At 48.6% G+C, this 12500-nt stretch overlaps 1 pseudogene; it reads right to left on the reverse strand.

Moving 5' to 3' along the window:
- Positions 1-11927: 11927 nt before the first annotated feature.
- The window catches only part of LOC133121366 (serine/arginine repetitive matrix protein 1-like), a 10508-nt pseudogene continuing 9935 nt past the window's right edge, over positions 11928-12500 (reverse strand).

Consider the following 12500-nt stretch of genomic DNA (forward strand, 5'->3'; position numbering starts at 1 on the left):
TGTAAAAAAAACAAAAACAAAAAACAAAAAAACCACCGTCCTGGTGAGAAGGGTGTCTCCACGTGTTGACCTCATGTGTTGGTGTTTGTTTATTTTTTGGCTACTTGTGTTTTGTTTGTGCTATTGTTTAGTTGTATAAACAGTATTACTTGATATTGCACATCTACAGAAAGCACTTACAGTTTTGTTTTATTTTATTTTCTATGCATTTCTATAAATGTGTGTGTGCTAATACACCGTTATTGCTCTAAAGGGGTACTGTAACATGCCATACAGTGTTATCAACCAAAAAATAAAGCACAGTATTAAATATGTAGTAAATGTTTCAATTATTTGCTTCTGTGGTTTTTAACGTGTAAATAAATCACAAACTGCACAGACCAGCTTCAGCAGTGCTCTAAAAATCCTGTGAAATAGAAAATCTGGATGTTCACTCTTAGAAGCAACAGCAGCACAGCGGTGTACGAGCCCTGTGTCAAATATGCAATTGTTTTGGATTCAAATACTTTTCTGTGCTTGATTGATCTTGCCTGGAGATAATCAAGAGGACCAGAAGGAGGGTTTTGGTCCCCACAACACCACTCGGTCCCCACAAGACACAACGCTATTCAGTCCCCACAACGCTATTCAGTCCCCACAACGCTATTCGGTCCCCACAATGCTATTTGGTCCCCACAATGCTATTTGGTCCCCACAATGCTATTTGGTCCCCACAATGCTATTCGGTCCCCACAACGCTATTTGGTCCCCACAATGCTATTCAGTCCCCACAATGCTATTCAGTCCCCACAATGCTATTCGGTCCCCACAACGCTATTTGGTCCCTACAACAGCCCTTGGTCCCCGCCATGCCTCGTCCCTTACAGTGCGTGTGTTTCTCTTCCTTTTGCACCGTGCCCTTGTCCTCAATTAACCCAAGCGTGTCACCTGGGGCGTCAAGTCCAATCAGAAGGAGGCTTGCGTTCTGTGCAGAGCGTGAAGCAGAACATGAAGCAGAACGTGAAGCAGAACGTGAAGCAGAGCGTGAAGCAGAGCGTGAAGCAGAACGTGAAGCCCTGCTCACTGCAGCTACAGCACATCACATCATTACATCATTACATCACATCACATCACATCACATCATTACATTACATTACATTATTGGCATTTGGCAGACGCTCTTATCCAGAGTGACGTACAGTTGATCAGACTAAGCAGGAGACAATCCTCCCCAGGAGCAATGCAGGGTTAAGGGCCTTGCTCAAGAGTCCAACGGCTGTGCGGATCTTATTGTGGCTACACCGGGGATCGAACCACCGACCCTGTGTGTCCCAGTCATGTACCTTAACCACTACGCTACAGGCCGCCCCTCATCGCACAGAGACGAGACGGGAACTTTGTTTTTGTGGTCGGCTGGGTTTCCTGCCAAAGTGACTGGGCACATTTTTCGCAGCTCACTTTGCTGTAAACAGTGTTTCCCACAGACGTGCGTCGAAGGCCGTACACTTCAGTCTCCCGCAGTGGCTGCGCGGGAACATGGACCTGTGAAGTCATAAACACGGCGCTCTTTCAGCCTCACACTGGCGTTAATGAGGTGCCTTTTGGCGTGGAGAGATTGTGCGGACACTCGAATGGGGACCGCTGGCCTTTTTCAGATCCCGTTTTGACGTTGTTTATGTCTTAGTCTTATCTTAATGTGCTGTCGATTATTAATTAAACGTCTGATTGCAAGACTTATCAGAGCCAATGTTAGGGAGTTAACCACACAGAGGAAAATATTCCTGACGAGATGCGCATTGCTCATTGATGCAGAATTTAATGTTTCTCTGTGTGGCTCTGAATAAGAGAGTCTGCCGCGTGATTGTAATGTGATGTAATAAGAATATTCACAACAAAATGCTTAAAGACAAACTTTGTCTCTGCTAATTTGGCATTGATGTTGTAGAGACGGGTAAGTGTCTCTGGTCTTGCAGTACCTCAGCTTGTAAAATTCATGTTTTCTGATAAGTAGACAGGATTTTCAGAAGACAGCCAAAAAAGCACTGAATATCAGTTAGCTTTTAAATCTCTCGTCAGTGCAAAATTGTTGACAAAACTGGCTACTTTCAGACTATTTTAGCTTTTCTAGTTTAAAAGATAGTGTTTCTTCCCTCACTGGTAGATGTAAAATGTAAATGGTAGATGATGGTAGATCGTTTTGCTTACTTTAAGCATTTTCTCCTCAAAATTAGCTTTTTCTTTTTTTTTCCAGTGGGATTTTTACAGTGCAGTGTAATAAATAAACGTGGCATTAGACCTGTTTCTGAGGCTTTCGGTAGGAAAATCAATGACACATTTTTCCAGTCACACCCCTTCATTAGTGCAGTTTCCACCAGCTAAATCCAAATGCCGAGAGTTACTGACTCACTGGGAATTGCACTCATTTCAACCCATTAGCATTGCTTCTGCTTACGTCTGCGGAGAACTATTATCCCCAAACATTTGTGGGCATTAGCACGGTCGGAGCCAGGGAATTCAACCCCACCACAGCCAGGCTTCACTCGGGAGCGGGAGAGGGAGACTACAATCCCAGCTGCTGCTCTCTGAAATAGCAGCTGGGGAGATTACCCAGGGCTAGCGCTCAGTGCTAATCAAGTATGCTGCTAAATGGTAAATGGTTGGCATTTACATAGCACCTTTATCCAAAGCGCTGTACAACTGATGCTTCTCCATTCACCCATTCATACACACACTCACACACCGACGGCGATTGGCTGCCATGCAAGGCACCGACCAGATCATCAGGAGGATTTGGGGGTTAGGTGTCTTGCTCAGGGACACTTCGACACAGCCCGGGCGGGGGATCGAACCGGCAACCCTCCGACTGCTCTTACCACCTGAGCCATGTCGCTACTGCATGAAGACTACACTCTCAGAAATAAAGGTGTGAAAAGTGCCTAAAAAAAGTACAAATGCTTGTCACTGGGGCGGTACCCTATTGGTACATTTAAAAAAAAACCCCAAGCCAACAATGTATAATTAAATTGTACCCTAATTCCAATCAAATCTTTTTGCTCGGAAAACATTCTCATTTGCGCCCAAAGAGAACATTACTGGGCTCTGAGGGTAGATTTGGGAAATTTGATCCTTAAAAAACGAAAATGTGCCTCCTCTGTCACCGTATTGCTGAGAGTGTGCCGTGTTTTCCGTCTGTAGCAGGGCCGGGGGCCGGGGACTGGTTCAGGGCACATTTCCCATGATGCTCAGCATGCCCACAGCGCGCTCTCGTAGATGCGAGGCTGGACAAAGTTCCCCAGGGTATTTTCCGTTCTCCGCCACGGCGCTTCGCGAACTGTGGGTCAGAGGTCAGGGGGCAGGGGTCAGGGCCCGGTGGAGCATCATGGGAGAGTTTGAGCCGAGCTGCGAAATGATGTGAAAGACACCCCCCCCCCCCCCACACTTTTTTTTAAAGCCAGGACAACTCTGCTATGAACAAGTAAATATATACAGCAATACACTCGCTATTGATATTCATAACGGCCATACTGTCCCCCGCTCTTCGTGTGGTGTACAGGCAGTCGTGCGAATGTGCTCACAGCAGTTTAAAAATGCATTTGTAAACATGTCAGGCTCCATGTTAATCCTGGGTGGGTCACAAACATTGTATTTGCTCGTGAATGGAGTCATCGTGGGTTTGCGGGTTACTGAGTTAGCCGACTAACCGCGTGAAGTAAAACCCAGAGTGGCTTTTTTATTTTATTTTTTTACTTCAGTCCATGTTCCAGATTTGGGCAGGGTCCAGATCTTGTCCTGAATTTGACCTCAGCTGCAGCTCAACCACAGCTCCGTGCGAGCATTGTGCGTTCTGCGCAACACACACCGACGTCCGCTGCACCTCAGCTTTTGCGGCTGACTGCTGCCCCCTGCTGTCTCGGTACAGATATTGCACACAGAATGATTAAGATGTTATTCTGATGACTGACCCGACTTAAATTAACACACACACATGCGGATTTGGTCCCATCGTCAAGTGGCCAGGTGGTGCCACCGTGGTGAAAACAGAACTGGCAGAGGCAAACTGCAGTGGGAAAGTCACTGCCTTTCTGCTTGTCAGGTGGACCTGGTTCCATCCATCCATCCATCCATTATCTTGACCCGCTTATCCTGAACAGGGTCGCAGGGGGGCTGTAGCCTGTCCCAGCATACATTGGGCGAAAGGCAGGAATACACCCTGGACAGGTCGCCAGTCCATCACAGGGCACACACACACCATTCACTCACACACTCATACCCACGGGCAATTTAGACTCTCCAATCAGCCTAACCTGCATGTCTTTGGACTGTGGGAGGAAACCACCTGTACCAACAAATATACATTTTTGCCTGGTTTTTCCAGACATGGACAAAGTGTTAAACTCTTCTTTTAGTCTGGGATTATGCTTAATCCATGTTGGGGAAACTGGCCCATAGTGGATTTAGTTTAACTTTATTCATGAACTGTATTCATTCATATTTTAACTGTATACATTCATTGAGTTTAGAGCAGGCAGTGTAAAATTTCACTCAACTTCACATCAATTTTCGCATTTACAGATGACAACTTACTACAATTTTCAAGGAGGAAAAGACATACTTAGGGCAGTTAGTCTCACCATGCTTTTCAAGGAGCCCTTTCCCCGGACTTTTCTTTACATTACATTACATTACATTAATGGCATTTGGCAGACGCTCTTATCCAGAGCGACGTACAGTTGATTCGACTAAGCAGGAGACAATCCTCCCCTGGAGCAATGCAGGGTTAATAGTAGTAGTAGGTACTTTATTGTCCCCGTGGGGAAATTAGTTTTCGGTAGAAAAACATTGTTGGTGGTGTTACATAAAAACAGGCACAGCACATAGAGACAGACATATAACATCAACAGATCAGATCTGTAGTCCAAAAAAAAAAAAAAAAAAAAAAAAAAAAAATATATATATATATATATATATATATATATATAAAAAATAAAAAAAAACCACGGTGCACTACAGCAGCTGCTGGTAGTTACGACATATATAACAAAATAAAACTAGTGCTCTGGCTGGACCCGCTAGACAGAGTTAAACTAAGTGAATAAAATATAAATATAAAAAAATATATAAAATATGTATAAAATATGTGGGTTAGACCTTACCATTCAGGGATTTAATCACCTGTGGTATGAATGAATGTTTGGACCTGTTTTTTGAAAAGGCTGGCTGCCGGAACCTACGCCCAGAAGGTAACCGGTCGAAGGCTGTACAGAGAAAGTGCTTGGGGTCAGAGATGATTTTTTCTGCTTTCTTGAGAGACCTGGTTCTGTAACTCTCTTCTAAGCTGGTCAGTTTAAAGCCCAGCAATTTGCCGGCACTGGTTACAGTTTTCCTCAGGGTTTTTTTCTGTGCTTCTGTTGCATTACCAAACCAGCAAATAAGGCCAAAAGTTAAAACACTCTCAACAAAGGCACTGTAAAACATCTTAAGCATGGTGAGATTGACATCAAATAAGGCTAACTTTTTAAGAAAGTAAAGCCTTTGCTGGCTCTTTTTGTTAATGGATTCAGGATATTTGTCCCACTTCAGCTTATTATCTAAGACAACCCCGAGGTATTTATATTCCGTGACTGACTGTATAGGCTGTCCTCTAATACTAGTCAGACCGGATGTGGGCTCTTTCCTAAAATCAATAGACATCTCTTTTGTCTTAGAAGTGTTCAGGAGGAGATGTGAGTCCTCACACCATTTGATAAATGCCTCTAAAACAGGGCCATGCTCCTCCTCATCACCCTGAAGAAGGCTAACCAGTGCCGTATCGTCGGCAAACTTAACTAAAAATCTTCCAGGGAAGGAGCTGGTACAGCCATTTGTGTATAAAATAAACAACAAGGCAGATAAAACGCAGCCTTGAGGAGAGCCTATAAAAGAAGATATTTTATTGGACAGTGCAAGGCCCACTTTCACCTGCTGTACTCGCTGACTTAGAAAGTCCAGCAGTCAGAGAATCAGACCACCATCCAGGGAAAACTCATCCGCTAGTCTCTGGGCCAGGATATGAGGCTGAATCGTATTGAAGGCGGAAGAAAAATCTACGAATAAAATTTTTATGTGCGTCTTTGGAGGCTCAAGATGTGAGTGGACAAGATGCAACAGGGTTAAAATGGCATCATCTACCCCCCTACTAGGCTGATAGGCTAATTGTAAGGCGTCCAGTGAATGTTGGGTATGTGATACTATATGCCTTTTAATTATTCTTTCAAAACATTTCATCACTAATGAAGTTAGTGCTATGGGGCGGTAGTCGTTGGGCTCAGAGGGTTTAGGAACCTTGGGAATGGGACCTTCAGCACGCACTGGAGCGGTTTGCAGCCGAGTGTGAAGCGGCCGGGATGAGAGTCAGCACCTCCAAGTCCGAGGCCATGGTTCTCTGCCGGAAAACGGTGGATTGCTCCCTCCGGGTTGGGAACGAGTCTTTGCCCCAAGTGAAGGAGTTCAAGTATCTCGGGGTCTTATTCACGAGTGAGGGTAGAAGGGAGCGTGAGATCGACAGGCGGATCGGTGCAGCGTCAGCAGTAATGCGGGCGTTGCACCGGACCGTCGTGGTGAAGAGGGAGCTGAGTCGGAAGGCGAAGCTCTCGATTTACTGGTCGATCTACGTCCCAACCCTCACCTATGGTCACGAGCTTTGGGTAGTGACCGAAAGAACGAGATCGCGTATACAAGCGGCCGAAATGAGCTTCCTCCGTAGGGTGGCCGGGCTCAGCCTTAGAGATAGGGTGAGGAGCTCGGACATCCGGAGGGAGCTCGGAGTAGAGCCGCTGCTCCTTCGCATCGAAAGGAGCCAATTGAGGTGGTTCGGGCATCTCATCAGGATGCCTCCCGGGCGCCTCCCTTTGGAGGTTTTCCGGGCTCGTCCAACTGGGCGGAGACCCCGAGGGAGACCCAGAGCCCGCTGGAGAGATTATATATCTCTCCTGGCCAGGGAACGCCTCGGGATCCCCCAGGAGGAGCTAGAATGCGTTGCTGGGGAGAGGGACGCCTGGAATACCCGGCTTTGCCTACTGCCCGCGCGACCCGACTCCGGATTAAGCGGGTGACGATGGATGGATGGATGGATGGATGGGAATGGGAACAATGATGGACGTTTTCCATAAAAGTGGTACAGTATGCTGATCCAGAGAAGACTGAAAAATAGAACTGAAAATGGGAGACAGTTGTTCTGCACAATATTTCAACACGTTACCACAGATATTGTCTGGGCCTGGGCTTTTATGTGTATTACAGCTTCTGAACAGTTTGAAAACCTCTGACTGGTTGATGGCGATATTATGAGCTGTCATTAAGGAAGACTTAACCTGTTCAGTCTCAGCAGTGCTATCACATTCAAATCTAGAGAAAAATGCATTAAGCTGATTAGCCATGTCCTGCCCCTCTACACCCTCCAGTCCAGTGTGGAGCTTTCCTCTGCCCTTATGGGGAGCGCTAGTCATGGCTTTGATGCCCTGCCATGCATGTCTGGGGTTGCTCAGGGCCATATTGTCCTCCACTTTTTGCTTGTAAATGTTCTTGTCCATCTTAATTTGTCTCTTAATTTCCCTTTGTATGTCTCTCATGGCTGTCGCATCGTTTTGAGTGTGGGCCAGTTTCTTTTTATTTAAAAGGTGCTTCAGTTTTTTCGATACCCAGGGCTTATTATTAGAAAACGTCTTAAATGTATTAGTGGGTATCACTGAATCTACACAAAACTGTATATAGTCTGAAATCACGTCGGTCTGTTCGTTCAAGTCTGGACAGTTAAAAACCTCCCATGAGGTGCAGTCGAAACAGCCTTGCAGACAAGAGATGCTGTCCTCATTCCAGATCTTTACAGTCTTGACCTGGGGTTTCTCCCTCTTCAGGAGCCTCTGATATGCTGGTCGGAGGTACACCACATTGTGATCTGATGCCCCCAGTGGAGGCAGGGAGGAGGCAGAGTAGGCACCCTTTACAGTGCCATAACACATGTCCAGGATCTTGTTTTTTCTCGTGTGGCACTTCACATATTGATAATAAGTGCGTAGACTATTTCGCAAGGAGCAGTTATTAAAGTCACCTAAAATAAATTTTGGAGCATCTGGAGACATGGTTTCAAGTTTCTGAGAGAGATTATAGATCGCCTCCGATGCTTTGGCAGTTTTTGCTTGGGGATGGATATACACTACGGTGAAGAACAGTTGTGGAAACTCCCGAGGGAGATAGAATGGTCGGAGTGACACACAGAGCAGTTCGATGTTAGGAGTACAAAGACGTTCCCTTACCACTACTGATCCACACCATTCGTCCCGAATGAGGAGACACACACCACCGCCGCGTGACTTTCCTGTGACGCTGGAGTCCCGGTCCATTCTGTATGCGGTAAAACCGGCCGGCTCCGCCTGACTGGACGGGGCTTGACTATCCAACCACGTCTCCGTGATCGCCATCACACAGGCAGTCCGGTACTCGTGGAGGTGGCGGAGATTTGCTGTCAATTCATCTGTTTTCCCCCTCAGGGACCGGGCGTTGATCAGCAAGCAGGTGGGCAGGGGAAGTTTGTTCTTCATTCTTTTCAGTCTCTGTCTGATTCCGCCTTTCTCCCCCCGTTTTCGTTTGGATTGTGTGTGAAAGTGAGTCCGCAAAAAGCTCGGTATTGAGTCAACTTTTAGGTTGACCGGAGGTTTAGATTTACACTGTAGTAGGAAGTCTCTAGTGTATTGAATTGCAGCGCTGCCCGCAGCGTTACCGTGATTGAGTCCTTGAATAAAATAGGCGCTTAAAATCAGCAGGGCAAGTCCGATAATCCATGCAGGCAAAGCCACGGTAATACACAACAGGTCGAGTCGTAAAAACGGCAGTAAAAGTGCATAAAATACACGAAGGACGACAAAAGATGACAACACGCCAACATGAAAAACACCGCAGGTCGCCAGAGTGCAGCGCCCCGGAAGCCTTGCTCAAGGGCCCAACGGCTGTGCGGATCTTATTGTGGCGCGAACCAGCGACCATGCGGGTCCCCAGTCACGTACCTTAACCATTAAATTACAGAAGAATCGCGGCAGCTTTACGCTTTCCGCCGAATAACTGAATTCAAAAGAGAAACGACGAACGAGGACGACATTCAGCAAAAAGTCTCAATTTTATTGTCTTTGAATTTTCAATAAAACATTCTTACAAACACGATAAATATGCTGTGACAGAAAGTCTGAACGCAATCGTTACAAAAGGTCACGTAAAAATGCAATAAACACAAAACGTTCATGACACTGCCCACTGACTGTTACGGCGAGATCGGCGAGACACTGGCTCCCGCTGGAAACGGCATTTTTGAAAACTGCCTAAATTGAGGTTGCCTGCAGGGGGCGCTAGTGTGTCAGAAAACACACAGGAACCGCCGAACTGGACAAAGATAATAACCAGAACAGGAACTGCCTTTAGAAGGTTATTTTGTGCGGAGAAAATAATTTAATCGTGAAGCCTTTTTTTAAATTTTAAATATGCACAAATTAATGTAGTCCGATAACCTGCTTAAATTCGCAAAATGAGGTATTTCTTTTAAAGAAATGCAAAACATTCAAGTAATTACTACGTAGCACTTAAGTGTTCTGTTCTGAAACCTCGTAAGCGCGAATACTTTAATTTCTTTAAACACGCGGAACAGACACTGAAGAAACTGCAACGTAGGCCTTAACATGAAACTCTGAGGAAAAGATACAACAAAAACTTTCACCAAAACAACCGGTTTCTAATTCTACTGCTACTACAAACTAAGATTCTGTTTTTTGATTTTGAACTCCAGAGGGAACAAAGGCTAGTGTATGCGGTCTAATTCCATAACTTTCAAGTTACTAAATTCCTACAATAAAATGTCACAGCAGTAATGTGTTTGACGTCACGTGTGTGTGTGTGTGAGAGTGTGTGTGTGTGTGTGTGTGTGTGTGAGAGTGTGTGTGTGAAAGAGAGTCAGACTACGGAAGATGCCGTAGCAGTGAGGCTCGAGTTCCTCTCTGGACAGCGCTGTGTCTGTGTTGCACACGGTGCACGCACCCAAGGCTTCCCCCCCGTACCCCGTTTGGCAGAGACACTGGAGGACCCTGAGCTGTGCACCTGGGCAGCTCTGTCAGACCGCAGCTTGGCAACGTCAGTTTCAGTGAAGAAAAGAGGGGGGGGGGGCGATGATGATTTTCAGGGAGAACGGGCGGCGATGACTGCAGTTCCCCAGGGCGGAGCAGGTACCTCTCCCCCACCACCGTGTGGATCGTTCCCAAATCTTGGCACTCAGGCTTGGCATGTGGAGGTTCTTATTTTCATTTTCTGGAGGTGTTGGCACCAAACCGAAGGGTTTGCGTGAGTCGCTGGTCCAGGGAGATTGTAGGCGGGGTAGTGACATAGGGGTGTTGGTGTGGGGGAGAGAGGGGGCTAAGGCTAGCCCAGTGAGGTATTGTTGTAGGGGAGAGAGGGCGCTAAGGCTAGCTAGAGGTGTTGTGGTGGGGGAGAGAGGGCGCTAAGGCTAGCTAGAGGTGTTGTTGTAGGGGAGAGAGGGTGCTAAGGCCAGCTAGAGGTGTTGTGGTGGGGGAGAGAGGGCGCTAAGGCTAGCTAGAGGTGTTGTTGTAGGGGAGAGAGGGCGCTAAGGCTAGCTAGAGGTGTTGTTGTAGGGGAGAGAGGGCGCTAAGGCTAGCTAGAGGTGTTGTGGTAGGGGAGAGAGGGCGCTAAGGCTAGCTAGAGGTGTTGTGGTGGGGGAGAGAGGGCGCTAAGGCTAGCTAGAGGTGTTGTGGTGGGGGAGAGAGGGCGCTAAGGCTAGCTAGAGGTGTTGTGGTAGGGGAGAGAGGGCGCTAAGGCTAGCTAGAGGTGTTGGTGTAGGGGAGAGAGGGCGCTAAGGCTAGCCCAGTGAGGCGTTGTGGTAGGGGAGAGAGGGCGCTAAGGCTAGCTAGAGGTGTTGTGGTGGGGGAGAGAGGGCGCTAAGGCTAGCTAGAGGTGTTGTTGTAGGGGAGAGAGGGCGCTAAGGCTAGCTAGAGGTGTTGTGGTGGGGGAGAGAGGGCGCTAAGGCTAGCTAGAGGTGTTGTGGTGGGGGAGAGAGGGCGCTAAGGCTAGCTAGAGGTGTTGTTGTAGGGGAGAGAGGGCGCTAAGGCTAGCCCAGTGAGGTGTTGTGGTAGGGGAGAGAGGGCGCTAAGGCTAGCTAGAGGTGTTGTGGTAGGGGAGAGAGGGCGCTAAGGCTAGCTAGAGGTGTTGGTGTAGGGGAGAGAGGGCGCTAAGGCTAGCTAGAGGTGTTGTGGTGGGGGAGAGAGGGCGCTAAGGCTAGCTAGAGGTGTTGTTGTAGGGGAGAGAGGGCGCTAAGGCTAGCCCAGTGAGGTGTTGTGGTAGGGGAGAGAGGGCGCTAAGGCTAGCTAGAGGTGTTGTGGTGGGGGAGAGAGGGCGCTAAGGCTAGCTAGAGGTGTTGTGGTGGGAGAGAGAGGGCGCTAAGGCTAGCTAGAGGTGTTGTTGTAGGGGAGAGAGGGCGCTAAGGCTAGCTAGAGGTGTTGTGGTGGGGGAGAGAGGGCGCTAAGGCTAGCTAGAGGTGTTGTTGTAGGGGAGAGAGGGCGCTAAGGCTAGCTAGAGGTGTTGTGGTGGGGGAGAGAGGGCGCTAGGCTAGCTAGAGGTGTTGTGGTGGGGGAGAGAGGGCGCTAAGGCTAGCTAGAGGTGTTGTTGTAGGGGAGAGAGGGCGCTAAGGCTAGCTAGAGGTGTTGTTGTAGGGGAGAGAGGGCGCTAAGGCGAGCTAGAGGTGTTGGTGTAGGGGAGAGAGGGCGCTAAGGCTAGCTAGAGGTGTTGTGGTGGGGGAGAGAGGGCGCTAAGGCTAGCTAGAGGTGTTGTTGTAGGGGAGAGAGGGCGCTAAGGCTAGCTAGAGGTGTTGTGGTGGGGGAGAGAGGGCGCTAAGGCTAGCTAGAGGTGTTGTTGTAGGGGAGAGAGGGCGCTAAGGCGAGCTAGAGGTGTTGTGGTGGGGGAGAGAGGGCGCTAAGGCTAGCTAGAGGTGTTGTGGTGGGGGAGAGAGGGCGCTAAGGCTAGCTAGAGGGTGTGCTTCTTCAAGCCGCCCGCGCGCTTCAGTCGCTCCTCCGGGTTCGTCCTGTTCAGGCTCCTGTCAATCAGGCAGAGAGGGGCGGGGTCAGAGACGGTCAGGCGGTTTGTGATGAAGCAACGAGGCCCCGGTCTCCAAGGAGACGGAGATGTTCCGGACGGAGAGCTCACCCGTGTCTCAGGGGCTGACCGGGCAGCGGGGCGTTCGAGCCCTGAATGGGCTGCAGAACTCTGGAGAGAGAGAGAGGGAGGGAGAGAGAAAGAGGGAGAGGGAGGGAGGGAGAGGGGGAGGGAGGGAGGGAGAGAGAGAGGGAGGGAGGGAGGGAGGGAGAGAGAGAGGGAGGGAGGGAGAGGGGGAGGGAGATAGAGAGAGAGGGAGGGAGGGAGAGGGGGAGGGAGGGAGAGGGAGGGAGGGAGGGAGGGAGAGGGGGTGGGAGAGAGTGCGTGAAATGGAGCAGTGAGAT

Source organism: Conger conger, chromosome 2, assembly GCF_963514075.1.
Source record: "Conger conger chromosome 2, fConCon1.1, whole genome shotgun sequence".
NCBI lineage: Eukaryota > Metazoa > Chordata > Actinopteri > Anguilliformes > Congridae > Conger > Conger conger.